The 17,810-nt window shown below is 57.9% G+C and overlaps 1 protein-coding gene across 2 annotated transcripts in view; it reads left to right on the forward strand.

The window, feature by feature from the left end:
- Window positions 1–496: 496 nt before the first annotated feature.
- RAI1 (retinoic acid induced 1) overlaps window positions 497–17,810 on the forward strand; it is a 116,789-nt gene continuing 99,475 nt past the window's right edge. For both annotated transcript variants that reach the window (XM_081029657.1, XM_081029654.1), the window contains exon 1: window positions 497–853. The gene's annotated coding sequence lies outside the window, so the exon portion shown is untranslated. The remainder of the gene's footprint in view (window positions 854–17,810) is intronic.

Raw genomic sequence — 17,810 nt, forward strand, 5'->3', positions numbered from 1 at the left:
CAAGACAGCCGGAACCACTCATTTCTGTTGATTCCCCAGCGCTTAGCAAGGTGCCAGGTGCCCAGGAACTGTAGACATTTATGTCTGGCCTATTGAGTGGAGAAGCCGAACTGTTTTCAGAGAAGGTCACGGTGAGGACTAACGGTGGGGTGAGGGTGGGAGCCCGGCCTAGCCACCAGACCCTCCCGAGACTGGAAGCATCTGAGAGCAGGATGCGAGTCCAAAGCCTCTGACCGAGGTCCCAGCGGTCACCCCAGCCCTCGTCCCGCGGCTTTCCCCAGCCCGGGGCGGAGCGTGCGCATCCTTGAGGGCTCCACCGGGACCCCCCAGCCAGTTTCCCTCCCCCAAGGCTGCCGGGCGGGCGCGGGGACCGCCAGAGGGTGCTGTCGGGGCGCTCACGGCCCACCTGGCGCCCGGGGCCGCGAGCGAGCGCAGCCAGGCCGCCCGGGAACTTTTCTCCTCCTGCTCTCGCTCTCCTTCTCCCCCCGCCCGCCCGCCCGCTCTTCCTGTGCCGAAGGGATCGCGTCCACCCGCGGCAGCGGCGGACACCAGGCAGAGCCGGCCGGGTGCGCGGCCGGGACACGGTCCCAGCGCCGCCGACTCCGCGCCTGGGGCGCCGCCCCCGCCCGCGGCCGGGCTGCGGGAGGCGAGTTGCAGCGCCGCGCGGCGCGGGGGCTAAGGCGAGCCGAGCAGGCCGCCCGCCCGCGGCCCGAGGAGGGGCTGCCGCGGCCCAGCCTCCTTCCGCGCGGCTGCTGGCCGGTCGGGCCGCGGCGCCCTGACCCCCAATGGCCCACGGGGCCTCCAGGCCGCGCAGTCACAGCACCAGACACAGAGCCCCCGAGTGAGCGGCGAGGTGAGCGGCGAGCGCTGGGGCGCGGGGCGCGGGGGGGGGGGCGCGAGGCGGGCTCCGGCGCGAGCGCGCGTGGGGTCGGCAAGTGGGGGTCCGCGGGGCCGTTGCTTTGTGTGGCGCGGGGGGTGCGCGAGGTCATCCGATGGCCGTCCGGGGAGCTGCAGGGTGGGGGCGCCCTGCGCCGCGGAAGAGGGTCTTCGGGAAGATTTGCGTGCCTGGCTGGGGTCGGTTCGTGGCGTGGGGGCGCCGGAAGCGCAGGTCGAGCGTGGCCGGGGGCTCTGCGCGCGCCGGAGCGCGGGGTGTTTGCCGAGCGTGGGGTGGGGACACGGGCGTTCGCCTGGCGCCGAGAGCAAAGCTTTGTGAGTGCGTCGGGTGGCTGGGGGGCGGGGAGCCGACGTCTCCATGTGGGACTTGGGGCCTGGCCTGGGCCATGCCGTGGGAGCCAGGGCCGCGAGGGTCGGGGAGGGCCTGCGTGGGGCGGTGGGGCGCAAGGGGGCTCCACTGGGTCCCCCCCGCGCGTGCCGCGGTTCCCGGGCCTGTGTGCAGGCCCCGCGACCTGGCAGGAAGCGGCCCCAGAGGCCCGGGGAGCTCCGACGCAGGCCCAGGGCGCGCGGGCCCTCCGGAGGGTGACATTACGGTCGGGGGCGCCGGACGTGCGACCCCCGTGTCCCCCGACAGTGACGCGCCGGCCTGTTCACGGACCGTGCGCCTTGGAGGCAGGAGACCGAGGAGACGGACTTGGGGGCTGAGCGCCAGGCGTCGTCGCTGAGTGTGGCGGGGGTGAGGGAGTGGCGGGACACGGGGGTGACATTTGGAGCTTTGGTCGCGTCGGGGGCCGCCGAGGAGGGGCGGAGGGGAAGCGAAACATCGGCTAGGCCTGAGGCCGCCGAGGCCCCCGCTTCCTGGGGCGTGCGTTTTCTCTGTGAGGGGTTTCCTTCTTTGGGCTTCGGTCCTCAAATCCACGCCAGGGACGGGGGTGCTGCGCTCCTCCCGGGAGCCCTGGGTGGAGGGGGCGCTGGGGTTTGGCCTCTGAATCGATACCCCAGCGTAACAATGCGCTGTCGGGGTGGGGGGGCGGCTGGGGGAGGGGAGGCAGCGCGCCTGAATGGCGGACCCGAGCTCAGCTTCCCAGCTCGCAGCACTCCCTCCCTAGCGCCTGCCCCGTGGTCTCGGCACGCTCTGATTCAGACCCACGCGGGACCGCACGCTTCCCTCCCACCCAAAGTGTCCGCCCCCCGCCTTATTTGTCTTCCAACGCAGCAGTGTGTTGAGGATTCAAGGGCATTACATCTGGTTGCAATCCAGTTTCATGCCGCTGCTGGGCTGTTAAGACCTTGCAGCTGACGTCAGAGCAGGGAAACTACTTCTTTTTATTTTATCTTTTTTTTTTTAAGTTGTCTGCTGCCCTGGGTGGGGGAGGGGGGCGACGGGTGGGTTAGGGGAGCTGTGGAGGCACCAGTCCAGAGGAGCTCCGAGCTGGGGGCCCTGCTTCTCCCCCCCACCCCATCCTGCGTACGGACCTGGCTCTGCCTGGGGTCAGGCTCACCCTAGGTGGGGGTGGTCCCCTGTGCAGACTGAGTGGACGCCTCTTCCAACTGACCACACAGCTGCGTTTCCAGAGGCTTCCCTAGGACATGGCCCTCTCCATCTGGAAGCTGGAAAGGAACCTTCTAGTTTTCCACCCCTCTCCCTTGACAACAAGGGGGTGTAGGGTTCCCAGGAGTATCCAGGAGGAAATCCTTAGGAGCAAGAAGAAGTGGCCTTTTGGGTGACACAGAGGAGTAGACATAGACATTCTGTTCCGGCGGAGGCTCAGCCCCAAAATTCTGGCAGAGGCTCTCACAGGCAAAAGCCTTGGAGGGAAGGAGAGTGTATCAACGCGTGATCCAGGCCCCAGAAACCAACTGTGGAGTGGGCTAAATAGAACCTTTCCCAACATCCAGGCACCCCTCTGGCTTTCCAAACAGAGGGAACTCAACCCTGTCCAAAGCCATCTTTCTCTCTCACTGGACCAAGGTGCTCTTGCAGGCAGGGCCCTTGTCCTAGTCCTCATTCAACTTCCAAGTCTGGGTCAATGGCTTTCAAACTCTTGGTGGTGACCTGTGGTAAGAAATACATTTTAGGTCACAGTTCCATTTACTCCCACTGTATATAACTGAAATAAAAGTTTATTGAAATAACTCTTTCTTCTACTTTGTGAGTTGATCTGATATTTTCTGTTCTAGTCTATTTGATTTTTTTTTTTTTTATTGCTGGTTGCAACTCACAAAATTGATTTCATAATCCACTAATAGGTCATATCCAGAGTTTGAAAAAACAGGCCTAGAAAATGAATGTGGCTTCTGTGCATTCAACAAACGTTAAGAGGCCCTAACAAATTGTCTTTTTTTAATTACTCGTGTAACGCATGGATTTTTCTCATTGTGAAAAATGCAGAAAACCCAAGAATTATATAGAGTTAAAAGTGCCCTTTGCACTCCCCACGCTCTTCACAAGTAACCTCAGTCAACAGAATCCTTCCAGACATTTTGCTACTCACGTACATGCGCATCTATCATAAAAATACTTAGTTTTCTTTTTCCCAAAATGAGGACATACCTCGGGCTCTTATTCTTCAACTTCCTTCTCCATTTGTACCTGCCAGGTCACAGGGCGAGGTGCTTCTGGTTCCACCACTCACTGAATGAGCTTTTTACCTCTCTGTGCCTCCGTGTCTCTGTCTGTACAATGGGAATAATAACTGTCCCAGCTTCACAGGACTGTAGTGAAGATTTAATAAGTTAATCCATATAAACATATATGGAACCCTCCTTGTCCCTAGAAATGCCAGTTGCCACCACCGTCATTATTATTATTACTGTTCTGTTTCCATGGCAGCCCATGTATGCACCTCGTTGCTTTTAATAGCTGCCTGTGGCTGTGGTGTGGATGTTTCTCCGCCCCTCCGATGTGTGGCTCTGCAGGGAGGGAGGAGGTGGAGGCGTGTGCACAGCAGTGTGCGCTGGGCAGTTTCTGTGAGAGAGGCCCCTGGGCTCACTGGGCTCAAGGGAGCAAATATTTTCCAGGGACCCACTGTTTTTGAAGTCCTGTGCTTGATGCAGCTGCCTCCAAGAGGTAACAGCCCAGAAGTGAATGAGACCCAGATAATGCCTGAGGGGACCAGCATTGTCTTGGGAGATTGTGCCAGGGCACAGGCAGGAAACAGGTCCCCCTGTGAAAGCACCGGTCAGGGGTTATTGGGGATGATGAGGGAAAACACAGGGCAGCATCTTTGGTAAGACTTGCCCAAGTGAAGAACAGAGGGAGATGCTTCCGTTCCAAGATGGGTGGAACAGACAACCTGAGCTTTAGGATTCAGGGGTAAGTGTGCTCAGTCTTGGCCAGAGCTGGGGCTTTGTGGAGGTGGGGGCTTCATGTAAGAGGGGGCTTGCACCAGGTGCTTCCAGCACAGGTAGGTAAGACTGAGGGGGCGTTCCTGGCAGAGAGAACACACCGGCATGTCTTTGGAGGCTGAAATGGCCGTGGCCTGTCTACCATGGCCAAGAAGGGTGGCGTTGGCTCAGAAGGAATGGTAGTGGAAGACGCTGGGCTGTTGCTGGGGCCTCCTCGCCTCCATCCTGTCCCCTCCGAGCGAGCCACACCACCAGACCCACCTTTCTCATGCTGCAACCACCCTTGCTGGCATCCTGCACGTGCCCTGCCCCCTTCAACCCCCTTCCCCTCCTGCCATAGCACAGCCCTGCTTCCCAGGGTCAGCCATGGATATCCCTGCCTCTGTGCGTTTGCTTGGCCTGTTCCTTCCACCTAGGATGCCCTTCCCCTTCTTCCCTGCCTCCCAAGACCAACACAGACGTCCCGTCTCCCCCTGCTCTGATTTCCCAGGCAGAATGAGTCATCTCCCTTTGTCTGTACCCACAGCACAGTGTTTATCACGGAATTATCAGTAATTCTGTTAGTGTCTGTCCTCCCCATGAAGCTGGAGCATCTAGGCCTAAAAGCACCCCCTACCCCCCACCCCACCCCAGCTTCCCAGCCCCAGCGCCGAGGGCGAGGCCTGGGACATGAAGACGCTCAGAAGTGCTCCCTGGCAGCAAGGGCCAGGTGAGGTGGGCAGGTGAGAGGCCGGCATCGCGTCTGTGGGCCCTGTGAGTCTTAGCAGCGGCATGCGGGGTCTGCTGCTCGGGTGACTGTTCTGTCTGACTGAAGAGGAAACAAGGGAGGCCAGAGCAGGGGCCTGGCCCCCCAGGCTGCTCCCTGTGGCGGGCCGAGGAGAAACTGGCTTATCCTGTTTCCCCTGGGATTGAGGAGATGGTGGAGCCAGAGCTGTGCCCTGTGCCTGGGTGGGCCACTGGGGAGCTGAGACTGGAATGTGACACCAGGGAGGGAGGCGGGAGGGTGGGCCACGGCTCGAAGCAGACTGGGGCTTGACTGGCAAAGGAGAGGTTTTGTTCTATTGGTTCTTGTGACGTGTGTGGTGGACATAGAGAGACAGGTTGGGGGTGGGGAGAAGGAGATGAGGTAGGAAAAGAGGGAAAAGAAGGCAGAGGGAGGAAGGGGAGACGGGGAGAGAGGGAGACAGAGGGGATGAGAAAGACATGAGAAAGAGTGAGGGAAGTGTTCTTGTTGCTAAGTAGTACGCTTAGAATTGGGAAAGAAATGTCCAAGAGCACTAGGGGTCCCGTGACACTGGACACTCATTCATTCGTCCAACCGTCCCTCCATTCAGCAAAAATTCCCTCTGTGTTTTCTCCCCTCAGCCCTGGGCGCACTCTGGCCCCAGAGGCGAGCGTGCTTGTGGTCTGGCCTTCCAGGCCCTCCCAGTGTCTGGGCCAGGTAGACACGCAACATCTAGTATTTGCACAAAGTGAACAGGCTCAGGAGAGAAAGCACCCAGGATGCTGTGGAGGGGGGCAGGGGTGAGTCCTGTCGGGGACGGACAGACGCAGCAGGGCCATGTGCGTGCGTGCGTGTGTGTATGGACGGGGGGGGGGGGGGGGGGGGGTGACTAGGGAGCCGATTGTAAGGGTGTAGAGCCTGGGCTAGTTGGGGGCATCTCCCCTCTCCTCTTGGGCCTCAGTCTCACCTGTAAATTGAGAAGGGTCAACTGCTTGGGCTGAGAAAATAGGGGACGCAGTAGAGAGGGCTGACAGGACAGGCCCCGGGCTGGGTGTCTCCAGGGAGGATCGGCAGACTCCAGGGCAGCTCCCTCCTTGGCCGCGGTGCCTATCCACAGGGCAGTATGGTGGGAGACACACTGGATTTGGAATCAGGAAGAGGTTTAGTTCCAACTGCTACTTAAGGCAAGTCACTTCCCTCTCCGAGCATCAGTTTCCTCTCCTGTCAAAATGAGAACATTCAGTGCTGTAAGCATTAAATGTGACGATGCTGTTGGCATGGAAAGCACGGAGGCCCTGAGCTTGGGGTCATAAACACAGGCTCTGGGGTTAGGCCAGCCTGGGTTCAAATCCAGGTACCTGCTGTCCTCTCTGAAGCTCCATTTCCCCACTTTAAAATGGGCATAATCACAGGCCCCTCCTAGTTACGCTCAGCAGATGTGGCTGTTACTCTTACTGCTGAAGGACTTTGTATGAGGAGGAGACCACTGTCCTTCCTCCTTTCCCCTCATGCCAGGTTGCCTCTCAACCTTTCCTGAGGTAACACTGGCTAAAGCAATGTTTCTTTTCCAGCCAGGTTGAGGCAGATGGACTGACTGGGTCTTTGTTACATAGTGGGGCAAGTAAGAATTGTAGTTTTCTGGCCGGTTTCTGTTTCCAAAGGGGGCTTTGCCCCAGCAGTGTGCGTGGACCCGGAGAAAGCATCCAGGAACTGAGGACTTTGGCGGCAGTATAACCACAGTCATTCATTTGTTCACTCATTCATTCATAAATCACATTGCACAGCAGGGTACTGGGAACACAGCCATCAGTGCGAAGCATTTCTAATAGAACACAGTGAACAGGCACGTGCGTTTTGTAGTTCAGCTGCCTGGATTCAGATCCCGGCTCTGCCCCTTACGAACCTGGGCAAGTTACTTATTTTCGTTACTCAGTTTCCTCATCTGTAAAATGGGTGACATGATAGCACCTACCTCATTAGGTTTTGTTGGGAGAATTAGTGAGTTAATGCAGATAAAATATTTAAACAGTGCCTGATACGTGGAAAGTGCTAGAGAATGGTTCCTTCCCCTCTTATCATTTTTGTTCCTGCCTTGAAGAATCTCACAGACCAGCTTGGTGCTGAGGGAGGTCAGTTCCAGCCAGGGCTTTCCTGAGAGGGATGACACCTGGGAAGGGGGTGGCAGCGCTCCAAGCCAAGCGCCTGCCCAGGCAGGCCAACTTCTTGAATCAGCACTCCTAGCTGCTTCCTGGCCTTGTCGGACCTTTCCATGGGGACCTGAGCCCGTTCTCTGTAATGGGAACTCAGTGGGTGAGGGTCAGGCCTGACAGTGGGGAGGTCCTGCGAGGACCTTACTCACCCAGAAAGGTCTAACTGCCTGGCACCAACCAAGCAGGCTTCAGACTTTAATTAAGATTTTTAGTATCAAGTGTTGAAGCTGTTTTTTTTTGATTAACATCCTCAACTGCCAGAAGCCACCAGACCATATCTGGGTGTCCTTAGGCAGGTCCCTCCATCTCTCTGAGCCTCTATTTCTTCATTGATCGAATAGTGGAAATAACAGTACCTACTTCATAGTTTTGTTTTTAAGAGGATTAAATGCGATGATGCACTTAGCTGTACTTGGCACATAGCAAAGTGCTTCATAAATGTTGCCTGTGAGTAATAATAATTCTCAGAAAATGTAAATGTAAATCAAAAATCACCTAAAAGATTTCTTCTTGGGGCTACAGCTCCTTAGAGCTGAGATGAGAAGTTGTAAACCTTCACCAACCCCACAGGACAAAGAATTATTACAAGGACTGGAAAGACACTGAGGCCCAGAGAAGTTTAGCTACTATGGCAAAGTCACACAGTAATCCAGGGCAGAGTAGGGAACCACTCTGGGGGAACCACATTGGGTTTTAGTGCTGTGCTCTCCGATGCTTTGATAGTTACTCTTTCAGCAAATAGTTATGTGCAATCAGCACACATATATAACCGAGGTCACATGGATCTGTCTTCTGGAAGCTTCTGGTCTGATAGAGAAAATGAAATACGTACATGATTATAATAAGCAAATAGGTAAAGTAAAAAATCACTGGGGGAGGACGGGGAAGAGCCATGCATTCATTCATTTGGGGTAGGGGGCACTGGGTCAGCCCTTAGAGCAGTGGTTCTCGTGGTCCAAACATCCCGAGGGACAAAATCCTCAGGGGACATTTGGACCATGTCTGGAGACGTTTTGGTTGTCTCAACTGGGGAAGCGTTGGCATCCAGTAGGTGGAGGCCAGGGGTATTGCTGACACCTACGATGCACAGGACAGCCTCCACAACAGGTTGTCTGGCCCAAAATGTCAACAGTTCTGGGGTGCTGAGAAACCTTGCCCTGGAGAAATGGTAGTGACCAAGTGGATGCCATCCCTGCCCTTTTGAGGCTTACAGTCTGGGAGGTGAGCAAACATTAAAGAAATAATTGCACATATGTGGATTTAATTGTAATTCTGTTGCCAGCTGAGGAGATAAGGTGCGAAGTGCGGAAGAGGCTTTCTACTCCATGGAGGGGAGGCCGTGGGCTAGGTCTTACCAGGCAGAGGGCACAGTCAAGCAAAGGCTCAGAGGCAGGAAGTTAAAAAGTGTATTGTGGGAAGGGCAGACACCTGGTGTGTCTGAGGAGAGCAGAAAATAGGCAGCCTCAGGAGCTTCTAGAGGCAGGGAGAAGATAAAGGCTGGAGGTCCTCTTACCTTTGCCTTCTTTGAGGGAACTACAATTCCCAAGCATGCTGTGCCTCAGTTCTGGGGCACTGAGCTGAGGGGGCTGCAGAGGCCTGGTGGGTGGGACAGAGTGCTGCCCTCCTTGTGGGGGCCCAGCCACTGCCCCTTCTCTCCATTGCATCCCTCTGATAGGTGGAGAGGCCGGAGAGAGAAGAGGAAGAACAATATTTTCATTTCAAACACAGATAGGGGTGGGGGAGGTGGGAAGGAATCCAGTTTAGGATACCTTTGAGACAAGCACAGAAAATCCCCACTGTGGCCCTAAATAGAACTAAAAACAGACGTTTTTGCCAAATCAGACTTAATTGAGTGGCTCTCTCTTCTTGAGTCCGGCAGGATGTGGATGGAGCTGGCTTTCTTCCCTTGGGGTGACATTGTCCCCTGGGGCCCCGCCCTGGCTAATTAAACATAGAGGCTCTGGTCTCCTGGGTGGGAGTGGAGCTTGGGGAACTCAGCTTGGCAGCCCTTGACCTTAGCCTGAGCATTCCAGAGGGCCAGAGTCGGTGACTGGGGGATGCCTGGCAGCAGGGCCAGATGGGTGAAAGGAAGTGGGAGAGGCCTGGTTCCTCTAATAAGTGAATGCCTCTCTTTGGATGCTGAAAGGGATCATGGAGAAAAGCTATCATGTAATGAGTGCCTGCTTTTATGCTGGGCATTGAATGGTCCTCTCTAAGCCTTACTGACTGCCCTATACAGCTTGTCAAGGAAACTGAACCTCAGAGAGGTTAAGTGACCTGCTTGAGGTCACACAGCAATCAAGTGGCAGAGCTGAGGCTGGAGACCACATCTGCTGGGCTTAAAAGCCAAATCCTGCCTGCTGCTCACTCACCTCCTCATGGGGTCACTCATCCATTCAGCAGATAATCACTGGCTCTGAATTTCTGGAGCTTGGAATCAGAAGTGAGCTTGAATTCTGACTGAGGCAGTTTTAGTCTCTGTGGCTTTCTCTCTTGGAGCCTCCTGTCAATTGTCAAGTGGGCATAATTATTCTTTCATCCGAAAGTTGCTGTAAGGGTTAAACTCTGTACGGAAGGGGATCGGAAGGGGGAGAGGGAGGCCCAGGGAGGGAGAGGGAGGTTAGGACCTGCCCCAGGCCACCCAATGTGGTAGGGCACACGGTAAAAGTGCTCTGGGTAGAGGGAGCCGGGGAGATTGTGGTATCTCTGTGCAGTACCAGTATTGGGTTTCTTTATTTGAACAGGGAGAGGGCAGCCCCCCTCTGCAGGTAGAGAAGGTGGTGTGGAATGCGGGTGTTTATTTTTCTTTGCCTGTGAAAGCCCTGTTTCACCTCAGGCTGATAGGGCTTCCCAAGACACTGCAGGCAGAGATCTGCTCGGGGTGGACACTGACAGGGTACCCCCAATGCAGCCTGTAAGCCCTCATCCCAGAGCCTGGGATACCTAGGAACCCCCATAAAGAGTGCAGGGTGGGTGAGGCCCATGAAACCAGGGCGTCCTCCACCTCCTTCAATTCAGCCGTCCTGGTCCCATTCATTTCCTTATCTCCTGGCAGCCAGTGGGTTGCTGGGAAGTCAGGGGCAGCCTTCCTAATGGACAAACAAAACAAGCCTTGCTCACAACAGCAGAGGGGAGGTTGGCCGGGCCTCTCTGGCTCCCCTCCCCCTGCCCCAGCCCCTGGCTAAAGCGTCTCTCCAGCTCCACCCAGCTGGCACCCTGCATTCTGAGAGGCAGTGGGGGGAATGCAGAGCCATTCTGCTCGTGCCGCCTCGGCTGGGCATCTCTTGCACTGGGGAGGTGGATTCGAGGAACGATAGGAGGATGGGGTGGCTGAGAGTCAGGGCTTGCTGGAATGGCTGCTCCCTCCTTCCCTTCAGCTGGCTGGGAAGGCAGCTTGGAGAGGAAGCCGGGCCGGCAGGTAGCAGAGAAAGACATCGGATCCAGAGGGAACAGCAGAGAAAGCAAACAAACAGGGCTTTGTGTGGCTGCAGATTGGCGGCTCAGAAGGGAAGCCAGGCCTGTGGCGGGGGGGGGAGGGGAGCGCGGCCAGGCCATGGCTCCGGGCCTGAGATAAGCAGCCGGAGCAGCCCGGGCCGCGCCGCCAGCGACCGGGGAGTGCCACCCTGTGCGGACAGGCGTCTGGAGGCACAGCCTGGCTGAGTCCCAGCTCTGCCACTTCGCCCCCTAACAGATCAGGGCTTGTCTGCTCACCGAACCTGGGCAGCCACTCGCGTCCAGGACTCGGGGGGACTGTCCTCTAGCCCAGCGGTGTGAGCTCCCCTCCTCCCCTCGTCCCCAGTGTTGCCGGGCGGCCACAGGGCAAGGGGATCGGGGTCTGCAGGGGAGCTGCCAGCTGAGCCGCGCCTCCCGGAGGGCAGGGATGGCAGCCTCCTGCGCGGGGAGCGCACACCTGACATGTGGGTGCGCAGAGCCTGGCACCTCAGGCCCCTCGGCCGGGCCCCAAAACGCCCCCGCCGCCCTGACGGTGGAGGCGCGCTGGGTCGGGGAAGGGACAGAGCCGGGAAGCCAGGGCCTGCTCGCGGAGGGCCTGGGGAGCCATCTTGGGGGGGGTGTCACATCTGGACCCGGCGAGGGCAGCCCTGCTTAGGTCGGGTAGCTGTCAGGCCGGACCGGCGGGCAGCTCGCCTGCAGCCCCCGGGGCCATTTCCTCTCCGCTCCCCGACCCCGAGCGGGAGCGGCGACGGGGCAGACTCCGGGGCTTCCTGCCCGCCCCTCGCTCCCCGCCCGCGGCGCCCACCATCTTGGTCCCGCCGGGGCCTCCTCCGCGCGGTTGGATCAGACAAGCCCCGGCCCGTAGGCCCGCCCGCGACGCCGGGAGGGGCGGGGCGGGGCGGGGCGCGGCGCGCCCGTCGCCATGGCAGCGCCCCGTCCCGGCGTGCTCCGCGGGGCCGCCGAGCCGCGCCGCCGAGGCCCCGCCCCTTCGCCGAACCAGGGTCCTTCCCGGAACCCAGGGCCGTGGGCGGCGGCCTCCGTCCCGCGCGGCGGCGCGCGGTCCTTCCGGCGGCGTCAGCGCAGCGGAAAGACGGCCAGGGCCCTGGGGAGGCTGCGCCCCACCTCGCTCCCGCTGGGGGGCCGCTGAGAGCGGGGCGGGGCCCCGGCCCGCGCTGGGCCTGAGCTGCGGCGTCTCGGGCTGCGGCTCTGCCCTTCGCTGGGGCTGCCCACGGACCAGGCGAGCGCACCCCAGCCGCACGGCCGGGGGAAGGAGGCTGTCACTTGCCGGGAATGCCTCTCCATCACTGCACCACGTCCAACCTGGACCCCGCCGCCCGGCCGGCCCCTCCGGCACGGGCACCGCAGCGCGGGCGCTAGTTGGCAGCCACCGGTTGCACGGTGTGGCCGGGAGGCACATTCCTGCCTCCTGAGTGCGGGAACCCGCCTGCCCTGGGGGCCGCCTCTCCTGGAACTTGGCTGCCAGCTCAGCCCTGCCTGCACCCCACCCCCTTTCTGATGCCACAAGTCCCCAGCGGGTGACTCCAGACCCACATTCTTTCCCCAGGCCCTTCAGAGGCACCTACTGAGCTGACCTCTGTCCATTTCTACCTGGACGGGGCAGGCAGCTGAATTGAAACCTGCCTCTGGGTCTTGGAAGGGAAGGGAGGTATGTGCCTGTTCAGCAGCTGTCCTTGGCCTTTCTCAAGCCTCACCCAGGGCACACGCACAGGGAGAGTGAGAAGGGGCTTCAGCTGCAGCAGGCGGGCCTCGGGCTGGAAATCAAAAAGAATTTCCCAGCCCTGAGCATTTTAAAAATACTACCAGATTATTAATATGTTGATTTTAGGAAAACCTAAAAATAAGACAAGTACAAATTTCCTGTGATTCCACTCTTAGGACATAACCATTGTCAACGTTTTTCTGTAGACATACAATAAACATGATAAATATAATAAATATAAAATATGGAGTCATGCTATATTTAGTTTTGTAAGGCACTTGGTGGTTTTAATAGCTTTTTTTTTTCTCACTATAAAAGGAGGACAGGCTTATTATAGACTTGGAAAATATGACAAATTAAAAGAAAAACAATTCACCCATGCTCTCAGTCTCCAAAGGTAGCCATATTTGACTTTTCTTACCCTCTCCCCACCCCCTTCCCATTCATGGGGGGTTTGGTTGGTGTTTTTTGTTTAAGTATGCTCTCACTCCTTCATATACCATTTGATATCCTGCTTTTCTCACTTAATGTTGTATAACATGCTCCTTTTTCCTGAGTCTGTGGGAGTCTTGAGAGAACTGGAACCACATTCTTGGGAGAGCTTTGGGAAAAAGCCAGACTGGATGGTCACTTTGACTTCGTTTATCCTCTCCCCATCTGCGGACACCAGGAGCCCTTCACCATTGCGACTTACTTTGATAAGCAGCTTGGACCAGGGAGCCTGCTGGCTGGGGCCAAGGAGGCCACCCAGCCTGGACAGGGCCATTGAAGACTTACGGGCCCAGCTGAGATTCAGACTCCAGCATCAAGGGGCTGTAAGCCACCCCAGATAGGCAAGGGTTCGGGGAGGGAGGTCTCAGACCTCAGCCTCATCTGGGTCCTTTGCCCAGCCGTGCCCAGACGCAAAGACCCCTTCTTGGTCCTGTGACCCATGTTCTCTCTCTGTGTCCTAGGAGCCAGTTGCTGCTGCCCTGGGCTCCTGAGCCTCTCCCTGGGGGCATGTGGGCCTGCCCAGCTGTCCCCCAGGCCCAGCTACAAGTTACCCTTGCCCTCGCCCATCCCTGCTGCCAGGCCTTCTCTCCCATTCCTGAACAGTTTGAGTCTAACACATCCAAGCCCTGCGTGAAACAGGCCTTGGAAAAATCACAGTTGCCAGGGATGGATTGGCATTTAAAAGGCATCCAAGGCTTGGTGGGGGGAGTAGGGGAGCCGAAGAGACAAGAGAATGCAGGGCCCTGTTCCCGAGTAGCAGCTGAGTGTAGTGGATGGAAAATCACAGAATGCCCCTTTCCCTGGGAATAATGCCCCACCGGCCAGCACCTGCCACCACCACGTCTGCTCTCCGAAATGAAACGATGCGGAGGGACGTTGTGAGCCTGGAGCCAACGGCCCTGTAAATTATATTCTCTTAACAGGTTGATTCATTTATAAAATATTTAAGACCCGTTTCGTTTTACCTGTAGCAAGGAGGCAGCGAGGTTGGGGCTGAGATTGATGTTCTCAGCATGATTTATTTATCTGGCTTTGCTCTTCTGGACTGGGTGCTGCCTTCCCTGTAGAATGGCAAGATGGGTGTGTGTCTGTGTGTGTTCCAGGCTTCTGGCCTGTGTGTGCACAGCGTGTGTCTGTGTCCGTTTTTGTGCCTGGGGGGTTCTGTACATGGAAGGGGTGGTGTAACACACACCTGAGATGTGGTCCTCCCAGCGCCGGGGCTGCATGGTTACTGCATTCAGGCACACGGAAGAGTGTCTGTGTGATACGTGTGTATAGTGGGGGTGTCTGTGTCACTGGGACATGTGTGTGTATAGGGGAAATGAGCTGAGGGGTGGGTTTGTGTGAGCATGTCTTGGGTGCTCATGTGTGTGGTGGTACCCACAATGCTGGGGGTCCAGCACCTGTCTGAGTGTCAGCCTGTGTGGCCGTCCGTATGTCCTGTGGTATGAGGCCTGTTCCTGTGTGCATGTGGAGTGTTGTGTGGGACGTATCCCTGTTCTGTATCAGTGTCAGAGGCAGTGGCCACTGGCTGGGTTGCCCGGCATCTGCTTTCCCCCCGGCTTTGGGCATTGGGAGGAACTCGATGTCAGGCAAAGCTGTTCTGTGACTGCTGTGTGGCTCTGGGCCTCAGGTTCTAGGAAGGCCTGGCTTTGGGACCTGAAGGGCCACTGACAATCCCTGACCCTCTTCCAGCAGAACTGGGCCTTCTCGGTCCTGTGGCCCAGAGACCAGAGGGAACTCCGGGGTCAAAGTGATCTAGGCCCACATTTCACAGGTGGAGAAACTGAGGTCCAGAGGGCATACAGCCCGTTAGTGCCCAAGCCAGGACCCTAATGCCGAGCACAGCTCTTGCTCCATTACTCTGCTTTGGGGTAGCCCCTCCCTGGGCCTCAGTTTCCTCTTGTTTTCCAAGGTCCCTGTGCTCTTCTCACCCAGAGCATCAGGACTGGAATAGCCAAGACACAGAGGAGGCAGGGGTTTGCCAAGGATCAGTCAGCAAGTTGAATCCAGCCAGGAGGCAGGCAGCAAGAACGAGGAATGATGGGAAGATCCCTGCTCTGCGCCTGGAGTCCCAGGAGCAAGTCCTAGCTCTGGGAGCGACTCTGCACTTGGGGCGTTGTCTCTGACCCTTCCCCAGCTGCAGCCCCTGGCCCAGATGGGGCCTAGTGGCAGGCATTTGGTTTTCCTCCGCCTTTTGACAGCCCTCAGCTCCCCCACCCCCACCTTAGCAGCTAATGCGCCTGTCACTACTTTCCTAATGAGGCTGCCTAGGGCCCCCCTGGGACAGATACCTTTGCAGGCCAGCCAGCAACTGAGGGGGTGGGCCAGTCTCAGGGTCAGGTTGGGAAGAGGGGGGCCGAGCCCTTCTGCCTTTGCTGCCCTCCAGCCAGCTCAGCTGTTGGGGCAGAGGCCCATGCAGGCCTCTGATCCAGCCGCGTGGGGGTCGGTGGTGCCAGAGGACTCGGGGACACAGGCACGCCCATACCAGCACTCGTTTTTCTTTAGCACTGTAACTGTAGTAATGATACTTCATCTAGTGGACAGATATGTTTGCAGGCCTACTGTGTGCCAGGACTGACATCAGCCATGATCTGGGTGTCCATAATCCCTGCCCTTGGGGAGGTTTGGCCAAGAGGCGAAAGACAGTTAATCAAATAATCAAGTTATTTGTGTCATTACACGCTCCTGTACGAGACTGCATGTTTATCACAAGCCAAGACAGAGGCATGCAGAACACATGCAGAGCTTCTCTCGGCTGAGGGGTGCTCTCGGGCACCCGAAAGGCTCAGCTAGGACTTGAATGAGTCAGGAGACTCAGATTCTTGCTGTGTGGCCCCAGGCCCCTGCCCACCTTCTCTGGGCTCCTCAGGGGCTAGAAGTTTCCTTCTAGCTTCATCTCTGAGTGGAACTCAGGCAGCCTGTGTCTCCTCTTCCAGTGCTCTTTGCCCTCCCTGCCAGGGCCCTCAAGACATCTGCCAGAAACAACCTTGACTTTGGAACGCCTTAGGCACTGCCCCAGGGGATGCCGGGAGCCACAGCACAGCACAGCTCCTGCCTCAGGCTCCACCTGCCATTTCATCTTAGCCCTTTTGCTCTCACAGAGCTACCCCCTGGGCCAAAGGATGCCTGGAAGAGATGAAATGAGAAAAGCAGTCGCTGTTCCCCCACGACAGTAGAGGGAGGCATTTATTTATGCACTCATTTGTTCACTTGCTGGACAGGTGTTTCTTGAACAGCTATTAATTGCCACGCACTGTGCTATGTGTTAGACCAAGGTGGCAAACTATTGTCCTCCTGCCCTGTCCTGCCCACAGACCCATTTTGAAGGCCCACCCAGTGTTTGGGAGGGACAAAAATGAAATGAGTTGGTAGTGAGCAGTCTTTGGGTGATTTCGCCCCGATTTTCAGTTTACAGCTCATTTGGATTATTACAGCCTGCTTCCCTTGATTGGTGGCACAGCCTACGGTCTGAGGGGTTGCCATGGGGTGGCACAGACACCACCTAGCCACAGTCCCCCACCACCAGGGAATGGGCATGCACCCCTCCCAGCCACTACGCAGTGGTGTGGTTATGAGCCCAGCCTCAGGAGCCAGGTTGCCCAGGTTCAAATCCTCCCCTGGGCTTCCCACCTGCCGGGAGACCTCAGGTAACTCTAAATCCCTCTCCAAGCCTCAGTTTCGGCCTCTGTAAATGGGGATAGCAATAGTCAGTACCCACTAGCTCCTGGACTGCTGGGGGATCACTAAGAGAGAATTTGTAAGTGCTTAAAACCGTCTTAAGTGTTGGCTGCTACTCCTGGTATGTTGAGTAAGAACCACTTGCAGGCCGAGACCTGGTTTGAGCTCCCTTGTTGGGGGACCCTGTGAGTCACATGGCACTTCCAGGTCTCTTTGGAATGGAGACACCTGCCCTCTCCTTGGCCCTCCTCCCTCGCCCTCCAAAGACCTATTCTTGGGACCCGGTTAGGGCCCCGGAGGTCGGGTCCAGGCCCATACACCCCTCCCCGGGAGGCCTGCCCCAGCCGGCCCTTAGCGCCAGCTAGAGACCTGGGCCCGGCCCGGGCCGCCGCCCCCCAGGGTTGCTGCCAACTAAGCGTCTTCTCCTTCTTATGCTAATGAGCTGCATTAATGCTTAACGGCGGCGAACGCGCGCATTTAATTGCACCTGCCCGGGCGGCGGGCGGGGCGGGACCCGGAGCAGCTGTGCGCCCGCCCCGCGGCCTTAATTACCTGGGAAACGGCGCCTGGCGGGGCGAAAGGGGCGGCGGGGCCTCGGCGGGCTGAGCCAAGCCCTGCTCATCCCCGGAGCGCCGCGCCGGGTGGGAGCGGGGTCGTTCCTTTAATGTATCGCCCTCCCTCAGTGGAGACCTGCTCTGCGGCGGCGGGGTTCAGTCGCACTGCGGCCCCTGCCCGCCTGCCTCCCGGCGCTGGCCAGTCTGGCGTGGCATGCAAGGCCCGGCAGGACCTGCTGCCCGCTGACCAGGTGCCACCCTGCTCTGCCCCAGCAGTACCCGTGGTGGTGGCTCAGTATGTCCCAGGCGCCTTGGAGGGCTTCCCATGTGACCTCTCAGAGGCCCCCGAATTCTCCCTCTGCCTCTGCCTCACCTCCCTTGCCTTTCAGAAGCTGTTCCTGTTGCTGGGAACAAAGGCCCCTCTCCCTCTCTCACCCTTGAAATCCATCCCCTCCAAAGTGAGCCTCTGTTGGAGGGCGGAGCAGCCCAGGGAGAGCGGTGTCTGGGTGTGTCCTGCCCCCTTAAACCCACGATTCCTTGAGGACAGGCTGGTTTGACTGCCCCCTCTCTGCATTCCAGCTGGGGATGGCACAGGGGTTGGGGGCAGCAGTGCTGCCGTGAGCCCTCTGCCCGGACTGGGGGCCCTGGGAGCTGTAGGCAACGGTGGGGCCTCAGGGAAGCCTTGAGAATTAAGGTGTTCTCTGTGGGACCTGCCTGTGCTCCTCCCCACCCCC

This window comes from Rhinolophus hipposideros, assembly GCF_964194185.1.
Source record: "Rhinolophus hipposideros genome assembly, chromosome: 20".
NCBI classification, from domain to species: domain Eukaryota; kingdom Metazoa; phylum Chordata; class Mammalia; order Chiroptera; family Rhinolophidae; genus Rhinolophus; species Rhinolophus hipposideros.